This window comes from Miscanthus floridulus, chromosome 19 (assembly GCF_019320115.1).
Source record: "Miscanthus floridulus cultivar M001 chromosome 19, ASM1932011v1, whole genome shotgun sequence".
Lineage (NCBI taxonomy): Eukaryota > Viridiplantae > Streptophyta > Magnoliopsida > Poales > Poaceae > Miscanthus > Miscanthus floridulus.
Window position 1 is genome coordinate 51,320,704 of NC_089598.1, and position 8,407 is coordinate 51,329,110.

General features: G+C 42.0%; 1 long non-coding RNA gene across 1 annotated transcript; it reads left to right on the forward strand.

The window, feature by feature from the left end:
• The first annotated feature begins 1,602 nt into the window (after positions 1 to 1,602).
• Positions 1,603 to 4,578, forward strand: LOC136526739 (uncharacterized). Its single transcript, XR_010776570.1, has 3 exons — positions 1,603 to 2,214; positions 3,575 to 3,674; positions 4,425 to 4,578. It is a non-coding gene; the product is annotated as an uncharacterized lncRNA (long non-coding RNA).
• The last annotated feature ends 3,829 nt before the right edge of the window (positions 4,579 to 8,407 follow it).

An 8,407-nucleotide genomic window follows, 5' to 3' on the forward strand; every position in this document is an offset into this window, starting at 1 on the left:
CCATCCCCAAGAGTATAACTACATCCCACTACCACTAGAACACTTGCTAGCAATGGCCATTTGCTTGTGGCATCCCATGGTCATGAGGTTGACTCAAGAGCGAGCAGCAGGAATAAGAGAGAGCTCATGGAGAGCAATCGAGAAAAAAAGAGAGATCAGGGAAGGGAGAGGCAGAGAGCTCATGGAGGGGGAGAGGAGGCGATCGAGTGAGTATAGAGGAGGGACCTAGAGAGATGAAGGCATACCAATTTTTGTTAATACTGGTCTATAAAACTTTGTATCACAGATCTACGATGAATCTTAATAGGAACTATAGCCCTTTTTACATTAAAATCAATTCAATAATTTATGATTGTATTTTGTATTTTGACTAAGGTGATTTATATATATAATAATGAATTTAAAAAATTAATTTTCTCCTCTGTTATAATGAACGACATATTTGATAGTATATAATTACAATAGCAAAAAATAATTTACTTTGCAAAAAAAAAACTTAGGGCCTATTTGGAACGGACGAATAGAAAACAGAGGAAAGGAGAAAAACACAGGAATAGAGAGTGTTGAAGCGAAAAAGAAGATTGGAAAAACACAGGAATAGAAGAAAAGAGGCGTTTGGAATGCAGGAATTCATATCATAGGTACAAGAGAACATTCAAATGTTAATAGAATATTATTTCATAACAATAGATTGATTCATTAACATTTTTTAAACCCCCTTTCCACATGATGTCATGTCCGCCACTTCCATTCTCTAGTATTTTTTTTTTATTGGCATACAAAGTACACTTATCTCTTCACTGTTCTTAACCCGTCATTCTGTCTTCTACCTCTGCCGCTCTCACGTTACACCCTTTCTCTCACCTCGGCTAAAGCTATGGAGGCTGAGCTAGCTTAGCTATCGAGACCATGGTCGGGATAAGGGACTGCGACTGCTGGCTGCTCTAGAGGGCTGCTCGCGTGAGCTTCGAGTTCACACCGCCGGATTGCCCTCGAAGGCCATCGGCAAGAGCCGGGCGCCTCGACATAGCGACACCAACAAAGGTGTGGTCTGATTTATCTGCTCATCCAGATTATCGCGGCAACACCTCATTTCTGTGGCTCTGTGAGCGTACTCTCCAGTTTGCTTGCCTCGGCCATCAGCGAAAAACTTTGGCTCGCGATGGATGTTTTCATTCCTGTGTTTTGTGGAGGAAACTGAAACTTTGCTCTAGAACTGGAAGCTTCGTTCCTCCGTTCCAAACGCCTCGTGACGTCAGCAAAACAAAGGAAGAGCAATCCTCTGAAATTCCTTTTAAAAAAAACTCCATTCCAAACAGGACCTAGACGGGATAACTCCCGCTTCCCATCGAAAAAAAATTAAAACGAGCGCTTAAGCCCTATGCACGGCCTCCGTCCACCCTTGCACTTAGGCTCCAAAACACCACGACTGTGTGCGCGGGAGACGGATGAAAAACAACGTCACCAAAGTGAACCGTGCGCAGCCCAAAATAGAACTGTGTGCAGGAGAAAAAAAAATTGAGCCCGCTAAAAATCCTGCTGCCTTCCCATGAAACCCTTTCCATTGTTTTCGCTCCCCACGCACCCGAAATGAAAAAAAGAAGAAGAAAAACGTCCGCACCTGCGCAGCACAACGCCGCCGCAACCGACACCTGCAGTTAGTTGGCCCCCTGCTTCCTGCAGGTGCGCCGCCGCCGGTCACCACAACTGCCTCCTACAGTGCGCCGCCGCCGGCCGCCGCTGCTGGGCACCACCGATGCCCCTGCCCGCCGCCCGCGAGCAAGACCGCCGTGGATCTCCCGCTCGGAGTCCTCCAACAACAGCGGTGCATCTAGGTGCCTCACATGCCCCATCTCATCCTCTGCATCGTCATTCCCTTCCCCTCATCTCCATTCCCCTCCTTGCTAGGGTTTGGGCACACCCTGTGCCTCCGACGATGCCTCGCCCGCCACCATCAACGCCTGGACTCCCTGGATTATCGCTTGTTGTTCCTCGGGACGCCCTTTTACAATAGATTTTATTTATATGCAGCAGCTGATCCTTGTTGGGGACCATGGGATAAATGACTACAGCATATGGTCAAATCTTGAATCAGACTTCTATAGGTGTTGGCCAAAGTATGAATGTCAAATTCACTGATGCTTGTTGGGGACCATGAGATGAGGAATGCACTTCTCAATCTACAGCAACAATAGCTGTTTTGATTTTTGCCAGGTAACTGTAAATCTCAAACCATTCAAATTTACATATTGTTGCTAAACTAGAGAATGCAATGATTTGGATCATATACTTCTGCACTTGCTTGTAATCTATTTTAAGCTTCATATTCAAATCAACACACCGAAGTTTTGCCTGAAAAAGATAATATTTAGTTTGATGCTACTAGATAGAAGAAGATTTACATTCACGTCGGCACACAGAAAAACATAATATTTAATTTGATGCTACTAGATAGAAAAAAATATGCATTCAGTTCGGCATACAAAAAGTCAATTGTCTGAAATAAATTAGCATGCAGATCAGCACACTAGGTGTAAGATCAATACATTATACAAAACCAATGCAATTATGGTTGAGCTAGATTTGCATGACTAAGGGTGAGCTAGCATGGTGTGTGAAAAGGGATTAGCAATAGTTCTATATAAAAGAGCTACTCCATAAATATTTAGAGCTGGGGTGGGATTAGGGTTGGTTTGCGATGAAGCTATTCCTAAAATATTTAGAGCTAGGGTAGTGGGGTGGGAATACAGTTAAATCATGATCCATTACCAGTGTTACATCATGCTCAATGGATCAATTTTTGGTAATAGTACATCACAGTTCAAACTTAAATTATTATGAGATTATTTTGGTCCCGTTGCAATGCATGGGCATGGCCCTAGTGGCTACAAAAGTGCTAATTCTATTTTTTTTTGTCATAGTCACTTATTGTAGAATGATGACCAGCCACTCACAGTTACAGACCGAGCTGCTGAATTTTAGTTTTGCATGGCTAGCAGGTGGTGTTGGCTGATCTTTGCCTTATGCTTTTGCTTGTGACTTGTGATATAAATTTGTTACAATCTTGCTGTGATGACCTGACATGTGAGTGTGGCTGAGTGTTAGAAACTAAGAACTCAATTGAGAACTTGACACCTTGACAACAATAGAAACTGAGATCTCAACTGGGTCTAGTACTAGTGCTCCATCCTCCTCTCTAGAAATCAACGTGTGCTTTGTTCTCCAAAAATAAATAATGTGTGCTCTTGTAAAGAACAGAGATAAAGATTTCGGATTGCTTTGTCTGCTAGTGCCAGACTGCTAGATGATGCATTTGTTGAATCACTTTATTCATGTTAGGTGTGTGTCAGTGTGTATTATTGTATTAGGCACTTAGGTTGTTAGCTCTAGCATTGAGGTTCTTAATTCTGAAAGTCTGAAATATGAGTGGAGCCTACTATGAATCTGTGTGGCCTACTATGAATAAGAGCTGTGGTACGGTGGCCTAATCGGTTTTTTGTTCAGATCATGTAGAACGATGATTTCTTCTGAAAGTTGTTTTTCTTTTTTATTTATTTTGATATTTATGTTGCAGGTATTGTTCGTTGAAGCGGCTTCCGCTTCTTGACCCTATTCCTGTCTCCACCGGGTGACCAGCTCAGGCACGAGTAACACCTCTAGTGCATCCTTGAGTGGTGAGGACTCGATCTGCAATTGCTTCCTGCTCTCCTTTGGGTTTGTTTTTCATCTATGTGCTGCTAGGATCAGTCAAACTGGGTATTGTGTTGCTGTGTAGCTTCAATGGTAATCTTGATCAGTGCAGAATGCGCTGCTAATCTGAATCTCTACCCCCCACTCACTCCGAATATAATTTGGATGAGTCACAAACTCTGCTCTGAATTAACATTTGGTTGTTAGTTGCCATGGATCACCTCTGAGTTATATTGCCGATCTGTGATCCTTCCAAAACCATAGTATCACCTAAAAATGATCCTTTTCGTCTAGTAATGTTCTGTTTTTGTACTCCTTGTCATGATGCACTTAAAAATTAAAAACCATAGTATCAGTAAATGTATGCTGTTAATAGATTTTATACTCGCCTTTTGATATCATTTGTCACATTATGTACATGTGTTATCCATATCTGTAAGTTAAGGTTTAAATTTCACAATTCAGTTCAATATACATGATCTAGTTTTCTTGTGTTGCTTTTGCTTCTTCCCCTCCTAAAGTCATCCTTAGCGAAGGGGTTCATTCTCCCCTTCTCCAAAGATAAGTCATGGGTAATTTAACTATGATTGAATCTGCAAATTTGCAAACCTATTACTATTTAATTTATGATTTCCAATTGCTTACTTCATTGAGTCCATGCTGTTATTGCTAAAATATTATATTATAATTTTAGTTTAACTAATGCATATACCAATGTCAATGATTCTTTTTAGGATTAAGTTGGAGTTTGAGTGGAGCGCACGAGTGATGGGATGGTCAACATCAAGCCAACCTTTGTTGCAGTGCTAGAGAACTCATTAGATTTTGATTTGAAGTGTGTTTGATACCTTATGTGTGAATTGTGCGTGTGCTAGACAACTTATTAGATTTGGATGATTTTATTAATGATTTATACAAACAAAGTATATTTTGATTTAATGGTTGTCTAAATGCTTTATTTACCGTATATTGTTGTTCTAAAAATTAATTGCGTGCAAATATGGTTTCATGCTACTAAAAGCGTTGCAATATCAACTATTAGCATAATCATTTGCTATGGCAATGTATGCTATAGCAACAAATGGGTGTGGTAAAAGACTAACAACACAACAATACATGTGACAATAGAGGGTTCAACTATAGCAACTAAATATTTAGTGTGGCAATATAAGACTCCATCTATAGCAAGCAAGCATTGATCGTGGCAATAGAGGCTTCAACCTATGGCAGCCAAGCATTGATCGTGGCAATAGAGAGTGCACCTATAGCAACCAAAACATTTAGTGTGGCAATAGAGGGTTTCACTTATAGCAACCAAATATTTGTCGTGGCAATAGAGGGTTCCATCTATAGCAACCACAGAGATAGTGTGGCAATAGACGGTCCATCTATTGCAATGCTAATGATGCGTGGCAACAAGGTCTATTACAACACCTATTGTCGTTGCTAGTGCACCTATTGCCACTCTGTGAGTATGTGGTAACAGGTATCTCTAGCAACACTGGGTGTGTTGCAATAGTTACTATTGCAACACCCACGTTGGTTGCTTATATTGTGGCTTGCAACACTATATGGTGTTGCAACAACACTCCATTGTGTTGCAATAGGGGAAAACTTATTGCAACACCAGAATAAACTATGGTGCAAACTTTAGACCATGGTTACTGTGGCAACACCTCCCAACCAAATTTTTATGTTGCAATTTTGTCTATTGCAACCATTTTTGGCATATTGCAACACTTTTAGTCCGTTGCATCAGGGGTAAATCCTTGTAGTGGCTCAAGTTTGGTTGAGGAGATGAAGTCTACGCCCGTTGACTTTCTACACCGACTCTGATGATTGCCCGTTAAGGAGGAGCCTTCACCCGTCGACGCACTACATCTACTCTGATCTGTGTGCATTTCTGCTAGTATGTGTTGTACTTAGGTGTGATATCAAGTGTTGTAATTTCTCCATACCTTGTAAACTTGTAATTTCTCGATGTATGAACTGTGGTATCAACTGAATAATGATAATATGATAGCTTGGTCTTCCTGGACTATCACATTATGATGTAATCTATGAATTTCCCTTCGAGAAAATCGTGGATCGTTTCACAAGTAGGGGGAGCAAGCTCATAAACTTGTATGTTGCATTTGTATGTGCATTACATATGTTTGCTTGCATGGCACAAGTTCTTCAATTCCCTATCCATGCTTGTGTGGTGTCTGCTAGATTGTAGAAAATGATTGATGAAATGAAACTAGTATGCATAGGATAGCTAGATATACCTTGATCTTTTACAAGTGGTACCAGAGCCTTACTTCTAATATTGATCTCACGAGGTATCTAGTTTGTCTATGCTTTTCAAATGATATCTAGCGAATAATGGTGCTAAGGATGGTGTCCAATGGCAACTCCGATTGGTATCACGCTTCAAAGGTCCATTCTTTACACCTTAGCATCATTTGGTAGCTATTACTCTCCCAAACTTCTCATTCATGCATATGTGGAAGCTTTTAAATCCAAACTCTTAGCACATATGTACGGGGAGCTAATACTATCAATTTGGGTTGATGAAACTTGTCCATAATCTTTACACGTGGTAATATGCTTGGGCAAGCAACATGAATAAAAAAAGATTTCGTTGAATATCTTTGTAAATAGGTTGTCATCAATTACCAAAAAGGAGGAGATTGAAAGCCCTAATTTGATTTTGGATAATTGATGAAACCTAGGACAAACCTTTGATCTAAGTGTGTGAATTAGAAAAGGTGGTACAATCCAAGTGATAGAGCAAGATGAGGTCCATGGCAATGAAGGTGGACATGCGTTGATGATAATCAAGCTCAACATGGAAAACAATAAAGAGAAAAACAAAAACTAAAGATCAAGGCAAAGGTATAAGATAGGTTTTTGTTTTGCACTCAAGACACCTAGAGGGTGTGAGTGACTTAGGATCGATAGCCGTACTATAAAGAGGGGAAATCTTTGGCTAAATAGTTTATTGAGTGCCACTAGGTGACATGACTTTTGCATATACATTTAGGAACCTAGTGTGCTAACTTTGACCCTTATAAAATACTTTGAAAAATGCTGACACACGTGCACACAAGTTCTACACTTTGTGGTTAGCAAGTTGGAAGCAAGGGCGAAGTGGTTGTGGACTTAGAAAAAGAAAAGGAGGAAGAAGTTCGTGACCTAACGCTGGCCGTGGGGTGACCGGACTCACCCCAGCGCGTCTAGTCAATTATAGCGAGGTTGCACAATCGACTGAGAGTGGCAGGAATGATCAGATGCTGGGGCTGGCTCGACTGACACATCCGGTCACTTGTTGGGATGATCGGACGCACAAGGCACGCGTCAAGTGTTGGATGACATATGCTAGTGTCAGCCTCATGCGAGCGCACGTTGAAGTGGTGCATTGACCTGATGCGTCTGGTCACAAATTTTGTACTCTGGATCTTCTCTGGACTCGATCGGACTTGGACTAGTGGCGCGTTAGGTGGCGCAAGCAGTGTGTCCGATCAACATTTAACTGCGCCAGTGATCAGCTAGTGACCATTGAGATCAAGTGGCTCTGGTTCTAATGGGGACATGTGGATAGCCATAGGCGACCGGATGTAGGGGCGCGTCCGGTCAGCTCGAGAGTGCCCAATAGCTCTTTGAGTCTTGGGGCTCTATAAATAGGAATGTACTAGCTTAGGGCTCACTCTCTTGGCACTTTGACATACTTGACATCCTTGTGAGCCTAAACAAATATCTCCCACTCATCTCCATCATTGATTCGTCATCATAGTGAGATTGGGAGTGATTCCAAGTGCATTTGCTTGAGTGATAGCATCTAGTGCACTTGGGTATCGTTGTGGCTATGGATTTCTTGTTACTCTTGGTGGTTGCCGCCACCTAGAAGGCTTGGAGCAGCGAAGGAGCTTTGACACATGTTGGTGATTGTTCATGGCCGGCTTCGATGATTGTGAGGGGTCTTGTACCTTCCTCGACGGAGAGCCAAAAGGTAACTCTAGTGGATTGCTCGTGTCATTGAGTTACCTCACTTGTGGGTAGGGTCTTGTGGTGTCCAATTGTGTGGATGAGGTTTGTGCAACACCTCTTAGCCGCCGAACCACCAAGTATTCTCCCAGTGATTGCTCGTGTCATTGAGTTACCTCACTTGTGGGTAGGGTCTTGGGGTGTCCAATTGTGTGGATGAGGTTCCTGCAATCTAGTTGTAGCAAGAGAAAAATTGCATTACTCCATTTGTCATACTAATCAAATTGTTCTAGTGATCTTGTAGGATTTTTCAAATAGGCTATTCACCCCCCTCTATCCATATTAGGACCTTTCATTGGCGTCCTCCTGTACATCACCGCCGCAATCTCCACCTCGGTTCATTGTCGCTTGTATCAGTCTTCATCGCCTAGCCACGTTCCATCCAGAACTTCGGAAATATACACCCTCTAGTCCTGTCAGGTAATTCAACAAGCAGGTCTTATGCATACGACAATCAATGATGAATCAAACAAGCTTATTCAACTACAATCACCTCTGGAGGCGGGTTCATCACACTAAAGGCCCTCTGGGGGTGTCTCCTCTCTCGAGTCTTCTTGATGGTGAAAAACTTCGCCACTTCTCTGTCGATTTCTTTATTGCTCAGCATCTCGGGCGCTTCCCATACGAAGTCCTCCTACCGGTACTCATACACAAGATGTGACCTCTCTTTGCACAGCTGGATTCAATG